The sequence below is a fragment of the Desmodus rotundus genome, chromosome 4 (genome assembly GCF_022682495.2).
Source record: "Desmodus rotundus isolate HL8 chromosome 4, HLdesRot8A.1, whole genome shotgun sequence".
Lineage (NCBI taxonomy): Eukaryota > Metazoa > Chordata > Mammalia > Chiroptera > Phyllostomidae > Desmodus > Desmodus rotundus.
In genome coordinates this window covers 47,746,899-47,770,469 of record NC_071390.1, presented here as the reverse complement: position 1 = coordinate 47,770,469, position 23,571 = coordinate 47,746,899, and the positions used below count along the sequence as shown (strand labels likewise).

Genomic DNA, 23,571 nt, shown 5'->3' with positions numbered 1-23,571 from the left:
AGAACCGGCCGCCCCGATCTCGCGAGACGAGAGCGTGCCGGCCACTTCGGCGCGGGCGACGGGTAGTGCTCCTGCGTGCTGCTGGGCTGACCAGTTGGTGGAGAGAAGCTTAGGCAGGTCTGGTTAGAGAAAACCGCGGAGAATTCGTTACCTACTTACTATACGGCCACCAAATTCTCAGAGCCTACATTCTGGCCTCTCTCCGAGGGTGAGTGGTAACAGTGGTGCTGCCAACGTGTTTAAAGGAATAGTGGTGTCGCAGTTTGGAACAGGTCTCCGGTACTCTGCCCCACCAAGAACCAATTCCATAAAGGCCCGCGCTTACCCTAGCGTCACCAGCGTGGAAAAGGCGCCACGTGGTTCTGCGGCCAAACGGGGGGCATTTTCCTTGTCCACCGTGTTTGCGTTATGCAGTAAATACAGTTTTTCAACGCTGGGGAGATTCAAGTGTCCACTAGCCCCAATTTTGGCCCCTGGCACCTCCTTCCTTTGGCCCTGGCGCTGTCCGCACCGTCGTCCACTAGTGGGCCTCGACGCGGGGGCGGGGGGCGGGAGGGGCTTCTTGATTGATTTCCTTCCTACCCGCGTTTACCTGCAAAGACGTACCTCGCTCTCTGCTCTCGCCTTCTCATTCCTCTTGCCTTTCATCTCTCGCACTTTATAACCTGAGTGACCGATTAGCCACTCACGGCCGACTTAGGTTCGTTTTCTAACTAGAGCTTTGCATCCTTGAAAATTCCAAGTACAAGTGACACCGAATAAATACTTGTTGGTTGTACTCTCACACCACCAAGGTTCCTAGCGACACCTAATGGCTTTCTATTTTTAATTAAAAAAAGAAACGCAAGCTGAGTTTCTGGGAAGGATGGAGAGCAATCCTGATAAAAAGATTAATGCAAGTTAAGGTCCAAAAATAGGAAGGGACGCAGTGAGACGGAGAGAAGGAAATGAACTTGAGCGCACGATTGTTCCTGTAGGAAATGTCGGTGAAGCTAGCTTGTATAGAACGTCAGTATCCAGTCAGACTTTGTAGTAAGGGCATTGGGAAACGCGTAGGGGGTGAGATGAGGAGCGCAAGGGGTGCTTGCAGTGAAGAAGCTTACATGTTTCCCCCATGAGATCTCAGTGTGTAGAGTGGACACAGGAATCCAGTTACCTTCGGTTTGCTTACATTTCATGGCTAGTTACTTTACACATATCTCACGGCCGTCATTCATCCTCAAACCTGCTTAACACAAGGGTGGGACAGTATCCTCCCCCTCTCCCTCCCTTCCCCTCCCCCCCCTCTGGCATGCGGAACCGGGGTTAACCTTTACTCTCTTCTAAGCTCCAAGGGCCCCTCCTTTTCCCTGGGCAACTTGTTTCCGGATGCCCATTTCTTCTGTGGCTCATATCTTCTGCCTCTGTGACTTTTAAAATAAACTTTCTGTTATAGTTTGGGGAAAAAAGACAAGTGCGGGACGGTAAGAACTGGTCAAGCCGTAGTGCTGTAGTGCCTTTCTTGAGCCCACTCCTTTAAAATACCCCTTAGAAAAGGGGAAAGTTGGAGTGTGGTCATCATTACTACAGACAGAAACAAAACCAGGATAACGCATTAATAATAGCTTACATTAATTGAGAACTTCATTGAGCTAGGTCCTGTGCTCAATTCACTGACTCTTTACAACCGTGAAATACAGTAATTATTATTATCCCCAATTTACAGAAAAGGTGCCTGAGTTCTAGAAACGTGGAAAAAAATGCCCAAGGTCACACACCTAGTGGCAGAAGCTAGCATTTTGAACTCAAATGATTTCACACCAGTGGCCACAGTTTTAAACAAACAACATTTTAGGCAAACTTATTTCCGGGGAACAAACACTGACATCATATTCACCTCCAGAGACCTGCAGTTAACAATTTATTGGCTGGAGATTTTTGAACAGGCCTGAAACTTGATGTTCTGGTGTTGCTGACACTGTTAGCACCCCCGACCCCTTCTTTTTAAAATAGTTGTTGTATTGGGAAGACTCCAAAATTTCACGCTTCAGATGGAGTTCTTTCTTCGTTTCAAGTCACTTCCCTACTTTATCCTTTCAGTCTTTCCCCCTGATTTGGTAGATGGAATTCTATAATCCTTTTCACCCCTTTCCTGAATTCATACAATTTATTTACTGCCTGATTGAGTTTGGCATTCTTTCCACATGCTTGCTTTGTGCGGTTGTGGGCCACACACCTATAGGCATTGTAATGACTTTTTACTACCACACCTTGATGTTTTCTTTGGCCACAATTTCTTTGTATTGCGCACTCTGCTGTTTGCCATTGTGAATGCTTAGAAAGAACTTGAAATGAGTACATCTATTCCTTTTGCTTTTTTAAATCATTATAGCAAGTAGGAAGTTGTAGAGTTTTTAAAAACGTACATTATGTAGGGGTAAACCTAATGTGTATTTGACTTTCTACTTTACTATTTTTCTTATAAAAAACAAAACAACAATGTCTATCAACTATTCCCACTTGTAAGTTGGATCCTGCAAGTAAAGCTTAGTGAGATAGGCTTACCACTGCTCCCACAATCCCTACAGAATTGTTTCCAGATGGATCTCGGGGAAATTGTTTCCATAGAGATGGTTAGAGCTAAGGGCTCCCAGCTGCTTTCGGGATTTTTTTTTCCCTCTTTGTCTTCCATTCAGTCACTTCAGTGCTTTCCTATTAGCATAGAGATCAGAGGGACTCTGGAGAGGATCTTGTTAGAGGCCATGAGGAGAGAAAAGATGAAAAGGGAGAAGGAAATAGAAGTACCCACACCACCCAGGGGAAAATAAGACAACAAACACGTGATCATGTATTACAGCAAGAGGAGAGGAGAGGAAAATTCCATGCAGAGCCTGAGAAAGAAATACAGAAATCGAAAGAGATTGCACTTCTGGGGGAGGGAAGGCATATTAACTAAAAATTGATTAAGATAGTTGTTCACATACTCCCCAATGACATTCTAAGTTAACATAAAAACTGAATGACCGTAATCTTTTTGCCTATACGAAAAGCATATAGGCTAAACATAGCAAAACTTATAAATAAGTTTCTAGGAGTGTGTTTAATTAAGGTAGTTAATGCCTTTTGAACACTAAATCTGTTCTACTAACGTTTTGTGAAATGCTTGTTCTTGGATTTATATCAAATACATGAGGTCTGTTCAGAAAGTATCCAGTCAGGTAATAGGAAAAACAGACATTTATCGAAGAAGATACAAGATACAAGAAACACTGTACACAGGACAATGACACCTCAGTCCCCTTTTCAAAGTAGGTACTTTGGGACCTCACACAGTTCTCCCAATCACCATCAGCTGCCCTGTTGTATTTTCCTGAATCTTATCAATGGTCTGAGATCTCTTCCCTTTCAAAGATGATTTTAGTTTTGGGAAAAGCCAGAAGTCGCAGGGCACCAAATCTGGGCTATAGGTGGGCTGAGTCACCTGGGTGATTTGATATTTCACCAAAATACTCTGTATGAGACGTGATGGATGAGTGGGTGCGTTGTTGTGATGAAGTTGCCAGTCACCAGTTGCCCAAAGCTGCAGTCTCCTGAATCATCCTAATATTTTCTCCAGAGGAACGTTCAAGCTTAATGCAAAATTTGATGCAGATTTGTTGTTCTGCTGGCTCAGTCTTTTTGAATGCAACGGCCACATTATACACATGCTCACTCAACTGGCGTCTACAGTGAAGTTGTCATAGTTCACACTTAGGCATTCCAGTCCACTCTCCTTGGCTGCCAGGCTACATCGATGTCACACAAACCATTCTCGTTGTATTAACAATGGCTGGACTTCTGGACACACCTCATACCTACTGTCGTTAGAAGTGATCTTGTCATGCTTCAAAATTATTTCTCAAAACAAGGCTTAATTACTCAGTTAACATTCTTAATACTTTTTTGTTTCTTTAAGTCATATCAAGAGGTCATCTGAGACTAGGGAAATTCAAAGGTTTCATCCAATTTTAATAATTATACACTAAGTAAGCAAATTTAAGAGGAAGTTTAAAAGAAATTTAAAAGGAAGAAAGCTAACATACTCTTTCTCTAATTTCTGAAAATAATTAAAATTATTGAACAGTCTCTCTGTTCCAGTGGACTGACGTGAAGAACAGGGAAAACAGCTACAAAGGATAGCTACTTAAGGAATTCAAATTATTGTGCTGCTTTCAATGTGTCATAAGCACATTAATAACTTAGAAAGCAGCACAGATAATAGAGTAACAGCCATTTCCTACCCTCCCACCTGCATGATTTTAAGCTTCTGACTGGTAGATAAAAATATAGGTTTCATTGTATACGTACCTATGCCTCTGAATGTAGAAAACCATCTCACATTTATAACATACATATATAGATATACACAAACAGACACAAAAGACAGTTGGAGGCCTTTTACAATTATATCTGCCCTTGACAAGTCAAGTTCCAAATGACCTTCCTCCCTTTAAAGAAAGGACAGCCATTTTTAATACTGCAGAGAATTGAGTTGGCACCTAAGTGACATTATAGATTGATCTAGTTATCTAATCCTCTTTTTGAAGCTTTGAGAGACCAATAAATATGTTTTCCATTCATTCTGCCTAATTTTATAACCAGCTTGTTCTAATTGTGCACACAAAAATAAAGTCATGGCCTGTACTTAAAGCAAGGAGGCCTGAAATTCCAAGAAAGACTCATCCAAGTTTACTTGGTGCAAAGTGGGAAGCTGGTAGGGCGCAGTAGGCCCTTGCTTGTATCTAGTACTGGGTCCAGGTCTGCAGAGTGGTCCTGGGTGGGCTTTGGAATCCTGCCTGCTACACCAAGTAAATGTTGATGTAAGAAATGTCCAAACCTGTAGAGAATTTGTATGAGTTTATTTGAGCCAAACGGATGATATGCACTAGTTGAGTGCCATGTATGTGCCATGATGATATACACTAGGGAGCAAGGTCTCAAATGCTCCCTGGCTTTTGGTTTTAGGTTGATAATCAATCTCAAATTAGATAATTTTGGCTGAAGTGGGGAGGATGGATATTGAGAGAAGGAGAAGAGAGAAGACTAGGAGAAACTCCAACAGAAATGATGAGCACTTAAACTAGAACAATGGTACGAGGGATAGATATAAGAGGATGTTTTTGAGAAATATTTAGGAGTTCCTTTCAGCAGGATTTAGGGGCTATGGATGGGTGACTTAAAAGAAGTCAAGGATGAATTATTTTCGGTTTAGGGTTGGATGGTGGGGACAATAACTGACATAGGAAATATAGGAATATTGGGTATGTTGATTTTGAGATGTCATGTACAGTCCAAGTGGATGTGTTTAGGGGGATATTAATATGTGCTAATTAATATAGCTATGGCATTTATCAACATATATTTTGCTTTTATATTCTGGAAATTTTGGTGGATAGGCTCAGGCCAAGTAAATTTGCCATAGAATCTGTTGTAAAATATGGAATGAGAACTTATTAACTTACACCGAGGAGTAATGAGGAATACAACCATCAAACAGATGATAGATGCGTTTAATGTAATTACTGATCAGGTAGGGTTTAAGCCTGCCATTTTGCTATTTGTTTCTGTATCTCTTATGTCTTTATTGTTGCTCTATTCCTTCATTACTGCTTGTTTTGCATTAACTAGGTGTTATATATATGAATATGTATAATACATATATTTATAGTACGCATGCATTTGTGAATATACATAAAAAGAACAGAAGGATACATATACGGAGGGCTACAAGGTTTAAGAGTTATTATTATTTTGTTTACTTAGTCATGAGATTGTAATAATCATAACATTTCCAAAACCACTATTTCCCACTATTGCAAAAGTTAAATCCAAATAGTACGTATGTAAAGATATAGATAGTATTTTTCTGTAATGACTTTGTAGACCCAGTTTTCCTCATTTAATTTCAAGATAGAGCAAGATGCTACCAGTGCTTTACAAAAAGATTGATAAATTTTTAACTGTGAGACTGTCCAAAAATTCAAAGTATAAACATGCAGTAGAGTTGGATAGTCAAATACAGCTTCTTCATGGAGTACTAGAAAGAGCGAGCCTAAGGAACTTTTGGCATACACTGAGGGTTTTACTAGTACAAACAGTACTGAATCATGTTTTTCCTACGTAGAAAGGATCTTAAAATCAGTTTATAATTTATTTTGTGGAGTCTGTTCTAATCCCTTAAACTTTTTTAAAAATAAAATTTATTAAATTAGGGGTGACAGTGGTTAATAAAATTATATAGGTTTCATGTGTACATTTCTATAACACATCATCTGTACACTTCTTTGTGTGTTCTCCTCCCAAAGTCAAATCTGCTTCCGTCACCATATTTTGAATCCTTGATCTTAGGTGGGAAGAATGTGGGTCTTATTTTCAAGCAGTCAAAATATTTTTTAAAAATTTGGTTGATAGCTCTGACTGGTGGGGCCCAGTTGGTTGAGCATCATTCCACAAAGCGAAAGGTCACCAGTTCAATTCCTGGTCAGGGCACATGCCTGGGCTGTGGGTTCGGTCCCCAGTGGGGGTGTGCGCAAGAGGCAGTTGATTAATGTTTTTGTCACACATCGATGTTTCTCTCTGTTTCTCCCTTGCCCTCTCTCTAAAAAAAAAAAAAAAAAAAAAAGTTAATGAATGGTCCTTAAAAAGAGGTAACAAAAATTAAAAAACAAAAATTTAGTTGAAACAGTAAGGATGATAAGATGAGAAATGTAAACTTTAGTAGAAAATTGGAAAATTTCTAAAATAGTTGGTGTTTGAACATAAACGTAGTTTAGTAATTTGGAACCAGTCTATCAGTATTTTAACAAAGGCAGTGTTCCAGTGCTTCTATTAAGTCTAAGGAAATATGCATAAAAGTAAACAAAAGTACTTGAGTGCCATGTATGTATGATATTAGTAGCTAGATGAAACTAATTTGAAAATAAATTTTCTTCCAAATTTTGATTTAAAATTTATTTTACTTAGAATTTATAATTTTTATACTTATTCTTTTCACCAGCTAGTAGACAGTGTTCATGTACACTTAGAAAGCCAGTACTCTATTATTAAGTATTTGCCCTTTTAAAGAACTAAACGTCGTTTATTAATGAGTAGCCTAGTTTTGAGGCAGCAGTTGTGGACCAAAGCTAATGAGTTCTTTTATGCTAACAGCTATAGAATAACAGGAATTAACTTTCTGTTGTCTGTAGCCACAGGATACTGTCAACAAACTAAAACTATCATAGAGGAACAAATAAACATCAGTGTTCCCAGGCATACCATGGGGAGGTTTCATGATCCCTATTTGAAGGAGGGAGGTTTATGATTTCTCTACATTTACATGGTAAATGGAACCAAGATTAGAATTCACGAAGTGTCTGCAGTGTTCTCAAAAACAAACCTGATGGACCTCTGAGGAAGGTAATGGTATAGGAAATCATCAAATGGGATTTTAGTTTTTTTTCTTTACTACCTTATTGTTTATAAGAAGATATTCATATGCTAAATTGGTGGTTAAAAAACCAACTTTAACAGAGAGCTGTGGCCAGGTAGCTTAGTTGGTTACAGCATCCTCCTGATACACCAAGGGCATGGGTTCGATCTCCAGTCAGAGCACATACAAGAAGCAACCAGTAAGTGCATAAATAAGTGGAACAACAAATTGATCTCTTTCTCTCCCCCCTCCCTCTCCTGTCCCCTCCCTCTCTAAAAATATCAATAAATAAGACTAAAAAACAGTTATAAAAGAGATGAATACATGAGAAATTATATGATTTCTAAGCTTTACCCTCGGGGTGATTTTTATATAAACAGAATATTTGTTTGGCACTATTGAGGGGCATATGAAGCCACTCTAGAGGTCCAAATGGAATGTGAGTGAAACTAGAAAAGGATAATTTAAAGTATTTGGGTTACTTGAAAAACACATGCCTGATAGCTGCACAGAGCCCATCCTGATAGCTGTGATAGGGGAGGGAACTCAGAGTTCAGGATTTTAGCTTTAGTTATAATTGATAGGCTGTCAAGTGACTAATGCATGTAGAAAACTGTTGTTCTAGGAACTGGAATACATGACCATGTGACTCCAGGAGGTCAACAAACATTTGAAACTTTGTGCCCCAGAGATCTGCAAGCTATCGAGATAGGGGATATCCAAGACACAGACAAAGAATTGTTGATGAGTAGATAAAGAAATACTAGGAAAATCGCTGCCAGACTGCAACTCTTATCTGATTAATCTTTTCCCAAGCTTCTTACCTACGCTTTTCTTCTCATAAAAAGGTTGACTTGAGATGAGATATTAAGATGGTTTTTAGGTTATATAACCTGCCATATTTGCAGATCACCAGCATCTGAATAAAGCTCCCGTAAAGACTCAATCCTTGTCCCTACTTATTGGTTTTGGTAGTGACAGGCAGCATGAACACCAACTTTTCTGGTTTCAGCTGCACCTCAGGTCTAGCCATTAGGTTGACCAGAATGCCAGAATTTGTACATGCCCACTTGGTAAAGAAAGGCAAGTTGCTTAAACTTTACCTGCCTCAAATTTTCCCTCAGTAATTTAGGGAAGGTTAAGGCTGCCTTTTCCTTACAGAAATAAAATTGAAATTAATTTAAAAGTGAGATAGAGGAAAAGATATCTTCAGAAGTAAGTTCTAGCCCTGACTGGTGTGACTCAGTGGATTGAGCATCAGCCTGTGAACTGAAAGGTCACCAGTTCCATTCCCAGTCAGGGCACATGCCTGGGTTTTGGCCCAGGTCCCCAGTTGGGGGTTTGCAGCCTATTGATGTTTCTCTCACACATCAGTGTTTCTTCCCCCCTCTCTTTCTCCCTTACCCTCTCTCTAAAAATAAATAGATAAAAATCTTTAAAAAATAAGTAAAAAAAAGAGATGACAACAAAAAAAATAAGTTCTAGAATTAGATCCTCAGGATAGTGGGCTGTGGCTCTTGCATGAGCCTCTCTCCTCTCCCTGGGTGCCTAGCATTGGACCCTGACACACAGTAGCTGTTGAACTGCACTTTGGATTTCTGACCCGGCAAAGACCAAATCATGAACATTGGCTCAAGCAGGTCTTCATAGCCTTTCCTTTAGTCTGTAGACACAGAAGACTGTAAACAAACTAAAACTATTACAGAGGGACAAATAAGCATCAGTGTTCCCAGGTACACCTGTGGGCAGGTCTTATCTCTACCCTCTCTATCTGCTCCCTGCCCCCTCTATTTCCACATCCAATTGCTTGCCTTCTGATCAATCCATACCTTCTGCCTAAAATGCCCGTTGCCACCTATTGGAACTGCAGGATGCATTTTTGTGTGTGGTTTTGGACCCACTCAAACGTCACTTCATTTCTTGAGCTCCCATTGACATCTCCTGGGTAGAGTTACTACTCTCATTGGGTTCTGAAACATTTTATCTGTATCTTTTTATTTCATATTATAATTTTTAGATAGGTCTCCTTACTGGCTGAGAATTCCTTGAGAGAACTAGTGACTTATCATTTTATCTCCAAAGTCTAGCATATGCCTGGCATTTAGGAAACAGTAATTTTTGAAAATAAAACTGTTAATGTGAGTCCTAACATAAGCATAATCTGTCACCGTACAGTACAGAGATATTAATTGATTAAATGAGTAAAGAAAAAAAACCCTTTCTCTACCTTTGACAGAATAAAAATTAAAATGAAGTTACATAACACAGTTTAGAAATATTTTATACATTTGTGGTGTTAGAAACTTCATGCTTTTTCTATAGTGGTTCTCTAAGTGTGGCATCAGCATCACCTGAGACCTTGCTAGAAATGTAAATTCTTGGGCCCTACCTCAGACTTACAAAATCAGAAATTCTGGGCATGGAGTCCAGCAATCTGTGCTTTAACAAGCTCCCACAGATGATTCTGGTACATGTTAAACTCTGAGACCAGTGTTCCAGAATGAATGAAAATGCTTAGAAATGAATGTTACTGGATGGAGTCTGGGCCCAGTGTACAAATTTTAAAAATAATGTTTGTTAAATAGTCTTCTGAAGTTTTCTTAATCTAATTCAGTACAGAAGAATAAAATTTTACAACTAAGTATTTTATCAGGCCTCTAGAAATACAGGATGGGACAAAATTAGGTTTACAGTTGTAAGTACACAAAACAGTTTATTTTTGTACCATTATTTATTAATTATTGTTTTATTTTCATACAGACAACTGTAAACCTAATTTTGCCCCACCCTGTATTTTTTAGCGTCTCAAATGAAAACATTTCTTTAAAGGGAAGAAATTCTCAAAGACCCTAATAGTCAATACCATTTGCCTGTTTAACAGCTACCTCCATCTGCTACACGCCCGTCCCCATACCTCCACCGATGAATCGTAAGTTGTCTAAGCCAATCAGGGCAGTCTCATTCTCCTTTGTCATATGCTCACTCTTCAGATTCTCTTGCAGGTAGAGATGACCATATGACCCAATTAGGGCAAGATTGCTGGAGGGATTTTGGAGAAAATCTTGCTTTCTGATAAAAAATGAAGACCTAAGAGGACAATGGACTGCCACTGCTGATGCCTGGAAATGCAACCATCATCTTTTGACCATGAGGTGACAAATACGAAGATTAAAATTAACTAAGTAGGCCCTGACTGGTGCGGCTTAGTGGGTTGTGCATCATCCTGCAAACTGACAGGTTGCCAGTTCAGTTCCTGGGCAGGGCCAATGCCTGGGTTGTGGGCCAGGCCCCTGGTTGGGGGCATGTGAGAGGCAAACAACCTCGATATTTCTCTTGCATATGGATGTTTCTCTTCCTGTCTTTCTCCCTTCCCTTCTCTCTAAAAATGAATAAATAAAATCTTTTTTTTTTTTTTAAAGAAAAGCTAACTAAGTAAGAAAGAAAGAGTATGGGTACTTGACAATACACTTAATCTGCTAAACAAATATTAGAAGTTCCTACTTCCAAATTTCTTAAGTAAACAACAAATGTCCTTAAGGTATAAACTATTGTTAGTCTATGTGGCAGCCAAAATAATGGCTTCCCAAAGATGTCCACATCCTAAGTCCAAGAACTTTTGAAAATGTTATGTTACATAACAAGGGGGAATTATAGTTGCAAATAGGAATAAGGTTGCTAATCACCTGACGTTAACATAAGATTATTCTGGATTATCCAGGTGGATCCATTGTCATGGAATTTTTAAAAGTGGAAGAGGGAGGCCAAAAAGTCCAGCTCAGATCTGAACATGCTATGGGGCTGGCTTGAAAACAGAAAGGAACCATAAGCCAAGGAATATAGGTGGCCTTTAGAAATTAGAAAAGGCAAGGAAACAAATTCTCCCCTGGAGCATCTAGAAGGAACAAATCTGGATCAGTCAGTTCAGGATGTCATAACAAAATACCATAGACAGTGGTTTGAACAACAGAAATTTATTTTTTCACAATTAAGAGGCTGGGAATTCTAAAATCAAGGTGCCAACAAATTTGGTTCCTGGTAAGGACTCTCTTCCTGGCTATAGACAGCCACCTTCTTTCTGTGTCCTCACATGGCAGAGAAAGAAAGGGGAGCAAGCTCTCTGGTGCCTCTTTTTGTAAGAGTCCTAATTCTATCATAAGGGCCCCACCCTCATGACCTCATCTAAACCTAATAGCCTCCCAAAGGCCCTCCCCCTTCAAATCCCATCATATTGATGGTTACAACTTTAACATATTAACTGGGGGGGGGGGGCAGTGCACAATTCAGTCCATAGTAGCCCCCTGCCAACATCTTTATTTTATCTCAGTGAGACCCTGAGATTTTAGATTTCTGACCTCCAGAACTTAAATAATAAATTTGTGTTGTTATAAACCACTAAGTTGGTGGTAATTTGTTATAGCAACAACAGAAACCTCATACAGTTCCCACATTCTGTTACGTGCAGCCCCACAGAATTCTAACTGCTGTACAAATTTCCAAGAACAATAAGTTAATATTTATTGAGCACTTACATGCTAGACATGATTCTAAGCATTTAATCCTCAGAACACCCCATGAAACTGAAACTATTATAATCTGCATCTCCATTTTACAAATGAATAAACGGAGGCTGGAAAATTTAAGTAACTTGCCCAAGGTCACACATTTAGGCAATGCCTACATTTGAACCCAAATACTCTAATTCCAGAGCCCATGCTCTTAGTCACTGTGCTTTAGAATATATCCAAGGACCAAAATCTGAGAAACTCTCACTTGAGGAACTAAAATCTTAGTTCCATGAAATTGTAAACCATCACTGCATAACAAATTTTGTCTTAAGTTTTTAAAAAAATATTTTATTTATTTATAGAGAGGGGAGGGGAGGGAGAAAAAGAGACAAAACATTGATGTGCAGGATATTGCTCAACAAAGTGAGCCACATTGGTCAGGGCTGTTTTAAGTTTTAAAATAATTTTTTATACTATCATTGAAATGAACACTCAGAATTTAAAAATTCTTACACTGGCCAGATAGCTCAGTTGGTTAGAGTGTTGTCCCAATACGCCAAGGTTGCAGGTTCGATCGTCATCAGGGGACATGCAAGAAGCAACCAGTGAATGCATAAATGAGCAGAACAACAAATTGATGTTTCTCTCCCTCCTTTCCTCTCTCTCTAAAAATCAATCAGTAAATAAATAAAAATTTTATTTTAAAATTCTCTTTGGATTTGCAGACACTGAAGAATACAAAGGACCCTGATACAAGAAACACTAGAAAACTATTACATTATGTGTGAAAACTCAACAAGATTTATTTCTTTTTTTTTTTTTTTCTTTTTTTAATATATTTATTGATTATGCTATTACAGTTGTCCCATTTCCCCCCCCACTCCACTCCATCCTGCCCACCCCCCTCCCTCCCACATTCCCCCGCTATAGTTCATGTCCATAGGTCATACTTATAAGTTCTTTGGCTTCTACATTTCCTACACTATTTTTACCCTCCCCCTGTCTATTTTCCACCTATCATCTATGCTACTTATTCTCTGTACCTTTCCCCCCCTCTCCCCCTCCCACTCCCTTAATGACAACCCTCATGTTCTAGTTGTTTGCCTAGTTTTCTCTCGTTTTTGTTTTATGTGTGGCCGTTAATAACTGTGAGTTTGCTGTCATTTTTACTGTTCCTATTTTTGATCTTCTTTTTCTTAGGTAACTCCCTTTAACATTTCATATAATAAGGGCTTGGTGATGATGAGCTTCTTTAACTTGACCTTATCTGAGAAGCACTTTATCTTCCCTTCCATTCTAAGTGATAGCTTTGCTGGATACAGTAATCTTGGATGTAGGTCCTTGCGTTTAATCATGGGTAATGTAATTATGATGTGCTTTGGTGTGTTCCTCCTTGGGTCCAGCTTCTTTGGGACTCTCTGAGCTTCCTGGACTTCCCGGAAGTCTATTTCCTTTGCCATATTAGGGAAGTTCTCCTTCATTATTTGTTCAAATAAGTTTTCAATTTTTTGTTCTTCCTCTTCTCCTTCTGGCACCCCTATAATTCGGATGTTGGAACGTTTCAAGGAGTCCTGGAGGTTCCTAAGCCTCTCCTCATTTTTCAAAGTTCTTGTTTCTTCATTCTTTTCTGGTTGGATGTTTGTTTCTTCCTTCTGGTCCACTCCATTGATTTGAGTCCCAGTTTTCTTCGCATCACTATTGGTTCCCTGTACATTTTCCTTTGTTTCTCTTAGCATAGGCTTCATTTTTTCATCTGTTTTTCGAACAGATTCAACCAAGTCTGTGAGCATATTGATAACCAGTGCTTTGAACTGTGCATCCGATAGGTTGGCTATCTCTTCCTCGCTTAGTTGTATTTTTTCTGGAGTTTTGAAGTGTTCTGTCATTTGGGCCATTTTTTTTATTTATTTTTTTTTTGTCTTTGCGCGTCTGTTACTTTAAGGGGCGGAGCCTTAGGTGTTCACTGGGGTGGGGTTGCGCTGGTCGCTAAGCTGTGACGCTGTACGTGGGGGGAGGGGCCGAGTGGGAGCAATGGCGCCCGCCTCACTCTCCTCCGGCTTTCACTCTTTCACTCCGCTACCCACAATCAAACTGGGCCCCTCTGGTGCTGGTTCCCGAGTAAGAGGGCCTGTGCACACTCTAGGCCCCTGTGGGTCTCTCCAACAACCTCTCCTGTGAGGCTGGGAGTCTCTCCTGCTGCCGCCCCAACCCCCACGGGCGTTTTCAATCAGAGGTTTGAGGCTTTATTTCCCGGAGCTGGAGCCCTGGGTTGCGTGGTCTGCTTCGCTCCCTGCCTTTCGTCCGGTTTATCTGTGGGCGAATGTGGTGCCGCGGGGTGCTACCCGCTGTTCTGCCTGCCCCGCTCTCCGCCACTCTGAGTCCGGCCCTCTGGGTTTATCTGTGCGAATGTGGGGCCGCAGGGTCTGCTAGTGCTCGGACTGCCTGCGCCATTTGTCCCACACTCTGCCAGTCTCAGTCCTGCCACAGCCACACGAGTCCTCTCCACCCCGGTGCCCGTCTAGGCCCCTCCTACCAGTCTGGATGAATGTTTATTTTCTATTTCCTTGGTGTTGGTCCCCCTTGCTGTTCGATTCTCTGTCAGTTCTGGTTGTGCGAGGAGGCGCAGTGTGTCTACCTACGCCGCCATCTTGGTTCTCCAAGATTTATTTCTAATTAAATAAAAAGAATTGTCCAAGTGTAAGTATGACAGGATAGCAAGAAGCTAGTGGAATAGGGAAACTGAGACAAAAGTAAAACAAGGCCAAACAATTTGAACGAGTGAATCACAAAACCTTATCTTCCCTAACCAAGGACACTTGAGAGCAAATGGTTAATACCTGTCCTCCCTAACCAGAGAATACAAAGCTTAAATCACCCTGGTCTGGGAAGTAGAGAGCAGAGACCCAATTAATGCCATTTGTGCCAGTGAGACCTAAGGAGAGAGGAAGTGAAGGGAACAAATAACAAAAACTGCATTAGAGCCAGATCCAAGATAAAAGTAAACCAGTAAAGCAAACCAAAGAATTATCCCAAACTGCCCTACACACTTGTTTTGATGCATTAGCATATTAAAAATGCACCTAGAAAGTTGATGAAAAATCTGCTGAAACTCTGCCCTAAGAATCTTACCTGCGGAAGTGAGATAAAGACCCTCAGGAGAAAGGCCTAGTGTGGGCTCGCTGTAGAGCACACCCATGCCCCTTATGGGGCATGAACTCTCTTACTTCCCCTTAAACTCTTAAGTGTCCCCATGAGACTTGCAACCAGGGGAGCAGTGGGCTGCAGCACCTCATCTCAGGCTTACCCCTTGATCCTTTCTCCAAGGCCCCCTTTCCTCTGACTTCCCACTGAGCTAAAAGCATGCCCACCTTGACTCACTTATGTCACTGTTAGCCTCACCTCCCAGTGAGCTAACAGTAGCCCTGCCTTGGCTCATTTCTTTCCTATATAACATTTCTATGGAGCAAAAGCAGAGTACTGCCTAGGCTCTTGTTGTTTCTCTAAGTCCTTCATTTCACTATCCTTAGCTTTAATAAACTTACTCCCCAAATCACCTGGACTCGTGTTGTGAAATCTTTCCCACACAAAGTCAAGAACCAACACACTACAGGTGGGAAATCTATGATCACTATAGAAGAGTCTTTTCAGTGTATGTTTTCTCATTCTATTGAACATGTGGCTGATGGCTAGGACCAGTGCAGTTCAACGAGGCAAAAAACTTGCTCCTTTTGGCACCCATATAATTTTTGTGGTAGTATGAGTCCTATTAAGTTTATAAAAACTGTGTTTCATTATCAGAACTATACTTTGTTCCTGTCCCGATGGGTGTGGCTCAGTGGGTTGGACGTTGTCCTGCAAGCCAATAGGTCACCAGTTTGATTCTGGTTAGGGCACATTCCTGCGTGGCGGCCCAGGTCCCTGGCTGGGGGCGTGAGAGGCAACCGATTGATATTTCTCTTGTACATCGATGTTTTTCTCCCTCTGTTTCTCCCTCCTTCCCCTCTCTCTAAAAATAAATAAAAATGTTTTTTAATAAAAAGTACTATACTTTGTTCCTGTTGTTTGTTCAAATTTCCTAAAATAATGAAGGCAATCTGTAATACAGTTTCCAAATGCATAAACAAACTGCACTGTACTATCAGTGTTGGCAATGCTACTGAGATGGAAATGTTAGTTGGCAGATGCTACCATGTTTAGAAACTCTTTAAGTATTTGTCAATGAATGTATGAATGTCCAGTTTTGAGGTATGCACAGCATATTACTTACCTACTTAATTCAACACATATTTATTGAGTGCCTGGTACTGTTATAGGAAGCAAGACTATAGAAGTAAAGATAAACAAGAAGAGGTTCTGTCTTTATGCTCTTAAGAGTCTAGTTAGAATAATCCAAGAAACACAAAAACTCAAGATATTTTTTACGTGTCAGATTAACAATTGTGGGACACTCCCATATACTGTCTAAAATGGTGCACTCTTTCTGAAGATGAATTTAACTGTGTGTGTAGGTTAAGATGTCCACACACTTTGACCAAAGGATTTCACTTTAAGAACCTATTATAATTAGAGAATCAGAAGTGCAGACCAAATTTTACATTCAACAAGTCTGATCACTACATTATTTTTGTAAGTGAAAAATTAGAAATAACTTAAAATTTACCAAAGAGGAAATGTTTATAACTTATAGCATATCTAGACTTCTGTAAATCTATTTAAATGATGTTTCTGATGCATTTAGTGTATTTAAAGTATTTCTCTTGGAAAATACTCATACTATACCATTAAGAGGGTAAAAGTTATGATTAAAAACTATATCTAAAATAATGTTATTGCTTGGGGTCAAAGAGTACAGACTTACTAAAATTAATGAAGGGGATCAAAAGGTACAAACTTTCAGGTTTTTTTTTGTAATTTTTTAAATATATTTATTGATTATGCTATTACAGTTGTCCCATTTCCCCCCCACTCCACTCCATCCTGCCCACCCCCCTCCCTCCCACATTCCCCCCCTATAGTTCATGTCCATGGGTCATACTTATAAGTTCTTTGGCTTCTACATTTCCTACACTATTTTTACCCTCCCCCTGTCTATTTTCCACCTATCATCTATGCTACTTATTCCAACCCTCATGTTCTAGTTGTTTGCCTAGTTTGCTCTCGTTTTTGTTTTATGTGTGGTTGTTAATAACTGTGAGTTTGCTGTCATTTTTACTGTTCCTATTTTTGATCTTCTTTTTCTTAGGTAACTCCCTTTAACATTTCATATAATAAGGGCTTGGTGATGATGAGCTTCTTTATCTTGACCTTATCTGAGAAGCACTTTACCTTCCCTTCCATTCTAAATGATAGCTTTGCTGGATACAGTAATCTTGGATGTAGGTCCTTGTGTTTAATCTTGGGTAATGTAATTATGATGTGCCTTGGTGTGTTCCTCCTTGGGTCCAGCTTCTTTGGGACTCTCTGAGCTTCCTGGACTTCCCGGAAGTCTATTTCCTTTGCCAGATTAGGGAAGTTCTCCATTATTTGTTCAAATAAGTTTTCAATTTTTTGTTCTTCCTCTTCTCCTTCTGGCACCCCTATAATTCGGATGTTGGAACGTTTCAAGGTGTCCTGGAGGTTCCTAAGCCTCTCCTCATTTTTCCAAGTTCTTGTTTCTTCATTCTTTTCTGGTTGGATGTTTGTTTCTTCCTTCTGGTCCACACCATTGATTTGAGTCCCAGTTTCCTTCTCATCACTATTGGTTCACTGTACATTTTCCTTTGTTTCTCTTAGCATAGGCTTCATTTTTTCATCTGTTTTTCGAACAGATTCAACCAAGTCTGTGAGCATATTGATAACCAGTGCTTTGAACTGTGCATCCGATAGGTTGACTATCTCTTCGTCGCTTAGTTGTATTTTTTCTGGAGCTTTGAAGTGTTCTGTCATTTGGGCCATTTTTTTTGTTTGTTTGTCTTGGCTTGTCTGTTACTTTAAGGGGCGGAGCCTTAGGTGTTCACCGGGGCGGGGTAATGCTGGTTGCTGCGCTGTGAGGCTGTACGTGGGGGAGGGGCCGAGTGGGAGCAATGGCGCCCGCCTCACTGTCCTCCGGATATCAATCTTTCACTCCGATACCCACAATCAAACTGGGCCACTCTGGTGCTGGTTCCTGAGTAAGTGGGCCTGTGCACATTCTAGGCCCCTGTGGGTCTCTCCAACAACCTCTCCTGTGAGGCTGGGAGTCTCTCCTGCTTCCGCCCCAACCCCCAGGGGTGCTTTCAATCAGAGGTTTGAGGCTTTATTTCCCCGAGCTGGAGCCCTGGGTTGCGCGGTCTGCTTCGATGCCCGCCGTTTGTCCGGTTTATCTGGGCAAATGTGCTGCAGGGTGCTACCCGCCTCTCTGCCTGCCCCACTCTCCGCCACTCTGAGTCCAGCCCTCTGGGTTTATCTGTGCAAATGTGGGGCCGCAGGGTCTGCTAGTGGTCGGACTGCCTGCACCATTTGTCCCACACTCGGCCAGTCTCAGTCCCGCCACGGCCACGCGAGTCCTCTCCACCCCGGTGCCCGTCTCTGCCCCTCCTACCAGTCTGGATGAATGTTTATTTTCTATTTCCTTGGTGTCGGTCCCCCTTGCTGTTCGATTCTCTGTCAGTTCTGGTTGTGCGAGGAGGCGCAGTGTGTCTACCTATGCCGCCATCTTGGTTCTCCCAAACTTTCAGTTTTAAATAAATAAATTATGGGGATGAAATGTACAGCATGGTGACTATAGTTAATAATACTGTATGGCATATTTGAAAGTTGCTAAGAGAGTAGATCTTTAAAGTTCCCGTCACAAAAAAAATTTTTGTTATATATGGTGACAGATGTTCACTATACTATGGTGGTCATTTTGTAATATATACAAATATCGAATCATTATGTTGTGTACCTGAAAGAAATATAATGCTATATGTCAATTGTAACTCAGTAAAAAAGAAAAAGAAAAGCAGGCATTTAGCAAGATTAAGCAAAACACTTGCATTAAGAAAGAAAGGGGAACATTTGAGATGCTACCCTTCTTCTTCTTTCTCAGAATATGTCATTAGTTTGACTCAAATAAACTTACGAAAATTCTCAAAAGGAAGGAAGGAAGTAAAGAAAAAAAGGAAGGAAGAGATGTAGGCTTAGGAGCTGCCAAGAGGGCTGGGGCATGGTGTGGGCAGCCAGCAGGGCTTCCCAGGTTGTTTATCTTCTTGAAAATGAGAAGTGTGGAAGCTACTTTCACCTTCTCCAAGGACCAGACTAGAAGTACTACTAAAATATAGAGGAATCAACCTGAATAATCAGCTGAAGACTAGCAGAAGAGAAGTCTTATAACCAAGGATTTACAGAAGAAGCCACATTGAGACCGGTTGGAAGTGTGACGACATCACAAGGGCTAGCCCTGCTCCCACAGGCAGCAGCTGAGATTCTGGAGGAATATGTCAGCTGCAAAGGCTTCCCACAAAAAGCGTGGGGTCTAAAGCCCAAGCTGGGCTCCCCAGCCCAGAGCACCAGCGCTGACGAAAGGTGCCCACGGGCTGTGAAAAGAAGTGGGGTTTCTGTCTGCCAGGGAGAGATGGGACTCCGCTAGAAACACAGGCACCCTCTTAAACAGCCAATGCACAAAGTCTCTTGCAGCCACTCGCCTTGCGCTCGGATGGAGGGAGGGCAGAGCAGACTAGAGTGCTAGGAGAGACTGGGATTTGTGGCTCTGGAGAGAGAGCTGAGGGCACAACCACCAGGACCCCCTGTGCTGAGTCACTCTGAGGCCATCTTTCTTGGGTAGAGCACACCTCTCCATACAGCATCAGCCTGGGGGAATGCAGTAGCTTCACCTCTGGTTTCCCTGGGGATCCTCCTTGTGGAGCTTCTGGCCCTGCTAAGGAGTCAGAGGCCTGTGCCGGGTATAGAAGTCTTGGCAGACTCAGGGGACTCAGTGACTCAGTTATGTGGCTTAGGGGTGGGAGGCATCCCCCCACTTCCTGCGATCTTGACTGGCACCTCCCCCTCACAGTAGATCTGCTAGTCCCACTCTCCAAGCTCCTGATGGCCCCACCCTCTTTTGGTGGCGCCATTCTGCCAAAGTCTGGGCAGACTCCAGAATAGTCTGAGTTGTGTGGCTCTAGGACGGGAAAATTTTCCCTCACGTGTCCAGCTGGGGCAGAGCCCCCCTTCATATGGCCAAATCTTGGTCTGTTTGAGTCTGATAAACATCGCTGGCCTTAGTCTGATGAGACATGGCCCCGCACAAAGATGTGCAAACACCCAGTGAGTGGTAGCTAGAGTTGATATACCCTGGGACATTTGCTGAGTGGCCTCAGACCCAGCACTGGCACCAAGATTGAACCTATATAGATGTGGAGAACACCTCTCGCCCCTACCTGGTAACTCACTGAGAAAGTAATGCATGCCACTTGGGTACCACCAGAGGTTCTTTCAGTGACTGAGCCTAACAGGCAGTTGGCAGGCAGAAGCAAACCTCAGGGTCCCTAGGAACTTTTGCTGACCTGCCTGCAGGCCCAGTGCTGGTGAAAGTGAGCCTTTGTGCATAGCTTGACCCTTCCCACATACCCAAGCCCAGCAGAGGCAGCCACAAACGATAGATTGCTTTGTAGCTTCAAACAGGTTGCCCAGGGCCAGACACAAGCAGTGTCTGATATTGGTGTGCACCAGAGTCCCAATCAAAAGGTCCCAGAACCAACCAATCCAGTGCCCAGCTTCAGACAACATCAGAGTAGGATCCAATTAGGTTCACAGGTGGCATATCCAAAGAGAGTTCTTAGCAGGCCCAGATCCTGATGAGGCAAATTTTACTATGAATGGTCAGCACCTGCACAGCAGCCCATACACTGGTCAGGGTTGATCCTCACAGTCAGTAAGCAAGAGAAACGCCTACAAGCCATCTCCCATATGACTGTCAGCTGATTTCTCAACAGTAATATTTCAGGCCAGAAAGGATTGGCATGAAATATTCAAAGTGATAAAAAGCAAGGACCTAACTGCCAATTAAGATGGAGGCTTCCATCTTAATTAACACTTTGCTTCCTGGCACAAGTATAGAAAGAATTACATCCAGATCCCAAAACTAATAAGCCCAGAACCATCAGAAAATCAAGCTGTATGAAAGTCCAACAACCAAGGATTTAAAGAAGACACATTCATCCAGATGGGTAGTAGGGGTGGAGTTGGGGAGGTGGGTGGAGAGTTGGTGCGGTGAAGAAAGGCGGTGGCAGCAGTGACAGTGGAACAGATGGGAGGGATACCTTGGGAGCAAGTGATCCCAGCACAGCCTTGGGTTCCAGCACCAGGGAGATAGATCCCCATTACCTCTGGCTATGAAAACCAGAGGGTGTTGGGGCAGTGGGAGAAACTGCTGGTTTTTCATGCTTAAAGGGCCACCATGGTTTTAAAATATATGCAAACCCACCCACTCTGTGATTCACCATCAGGACAGCAACTGGAAGGGTGCCAGTTGCACACAGGAAGGGGGTGAAGTGCTGGAAATGGGGTGAGCACTGGGTGAACTGCCAGAAGCCAGGCAGCATTGTCCCCTCTTGGTGCCCTCCTCACACAGCCACAAAACAGTGAAGTGGGTTGCTGTGCCCTAGCAATTACCTAAGGATCCACCCCACACAATTTACAGGTGCCTTTTTATCAAGGTAAAGCTAAAGGAATTCATCATCACCAAGCCCTCATTATATAAAATGCTAAAGGGACTTATTTAAGAAAAAGATCAGAACCATGAACATTAAAATGATGAAAAACTCACAACTATCAGCAACTGAATCTAAAAAAAAAAAAAAAGAAGAAGAAAGAAAAGAAAAAACGAAGTAAACAACCAGAACAAGAACAGAATCATAGATATAGAGATCATTGGGAGGATTATCAGCTGGGAGGGAGAAGGGGGACAACAGAGCAATAGGGAAAGGATTAAGAAGCATAATTGGTGGAACAAAATAGACAGGGGGAAGGTAAGAATATCATAGGAAATGGAGAAGCCAAAGAACTATCATGCATGACCCATGGACATGAACTAAGGGGGCGATTGTTGAAGGGAAGAGGGGTACCAGATGGAAGGGGCAAAGGGGGAAAATTGGTACAACTGTAACAGTATGATCAATAAAAGATACTTTTTAAAAAAGGAAAAAAGAAAAGCAAGGACCTACAACCAAGACTACCTTGCCGAGTAAAGCCACCATTTAAAAGTGAAGGAGAGGAGCCGTCAGGCTGCCACCATGACTTCAGGCGTGACCCGCAGGCTGGTGCAGCACAGTGCCTACAGGACGGTCTCATCTTTATCGGCACCTTCGAGGCTTTCAACAAGCATATGATCCCATGTGATGGTGATGAATTCAGGAAGACCAAGTCAAAGAACTCAAAATAGGCAGAAGAGAAGTGAGTCCTTGGTCTGGTGCTTCTTCAAGGGGAGAACTTGGTCTCAGTGACAGTATAGGGACCTCCCAAAGATACTGGCATTGCCCGAGTGCCACTTATAGAGCTGCTTGGCGCCCAGGGAATGGCAGGGCTGCTGGCAGAGGAATCTCAGCTGGTGTCCCCACGTTCCAGGTCCCTGCAGGTCTTGCTGGGCCAGTTCATGGGGTTGGTGGGCCATGCCAAGAGGTGATGACCCTGCATGGAAGAGGCACTGTTGCAGTGCTGCAGCTGGTGCCACAGCCAATATTGCAGGAGCCCCAATCCAGTCCACCTGGTCATGTGGTGTCCCATACCCGTGGGCCGAGGGGTACCTCCTCCAGGCATGATGGGCCCACTTCTTGGTACGAGACCTCTCATAGGTCTCCCGATGGGGATTCCCCCTCCCCAGACAAGGAACTTTTAATGTCATGTCCCCTCCACAAATGTGGCCCCTGCCCCCAGGAATGCGAGGGCCCCCTCCTCCAGGATGCGCCCACCAAAGCCCTAGACTCATCTTGGCCCTCTTCAGCTCCCTCCCTGTTTCCCAAAAGAATGTACGTAGTCCTTTTATTTCCTTGTGGGCCATGAAACAAGTTTATAATAAACTCTTCATAGGCTCTAAATAGGAAAAAAATAAAATAAAATTGAAGGAGAAATAAAGACCTTCCCAGACAAGAAAAAGCTAAAGGAGTTCATTACCAGCAAATCAGTATTACAAGAAATGTTAAAGGGTCTTCTTTAAGAAGAAGAAAAAGAGGAACATAGAGGAGGGGGTAGGAGGATGGGTGAAAAAGGTGAAGGAGTTAAGAAAAAACCCCCTCAGACAGGCAATAGTATGGTCATTACCAGAGAGAAATGGGGGTTTGGGATGTAGGAGAGGTTAAAGTGGGGATAAATGGTGATGGAAAGAAACATGACTTGGAGTGGTGAACCCACGATATAATATACAGATGATGTATTATAAAATTGTACCCCTTATATATAATTTTATTAAACAATGTAACCCCAATAAATTCAATTTAAAAATGAAAAAAAAAAGAAAGAAAAATGCATGCTAGATGGGTCATTTTCTTTTTTCTTTTCTTTTTTTTTAATCCTCACCCAAGGATATGCTTATTGATTTTAGAGAGAGGGGAAGGGAGGGGGAGAGAGAGAGAAACATTGATCGGTTGCTTTGCACACACACACCAATCTGGGACCAAACCTGCAACCTAGGCATGTGCCCTC

At 42.0% G+C, this 23,571-nt stretch overlaps 1 protein-coding gene and 1 pseudogene across 4 annotated transcripts in view; both read left to right on the top strand.

The window, feature by feature from the left end:
- The window catches only part of PBLD (phenazine biosynthesis like protein domain containing), a 45,182-nt gene that overhangs the window by 887 nt on the left and 20,724 nt on the right, over positions 1-23,571 (top strand). Inside the window, exons 1-2 of one of the 4 annotated variants that reach the window (XM_053923320.2) lie at positions 73-208; positions 10,420-10,581. The gene's annotated coding sequence lies outside the window, so the exon portion shown is untranslated. Of the gene's footprint in view, positions 1-72; positions 209-10,419; positions 10,582-23,571 lie in introns of those variants that run through there. The other 3 variants (XM_053923317.2, XM_053923318.2, XM_024561401.3) reach the window with 3 other exon arrangements.
- Positions 981-22,970, top strand: LOC112305341 (small nuclear ribonucleoprotein-associated protein B' pseudogene; annotated as a pseudogene).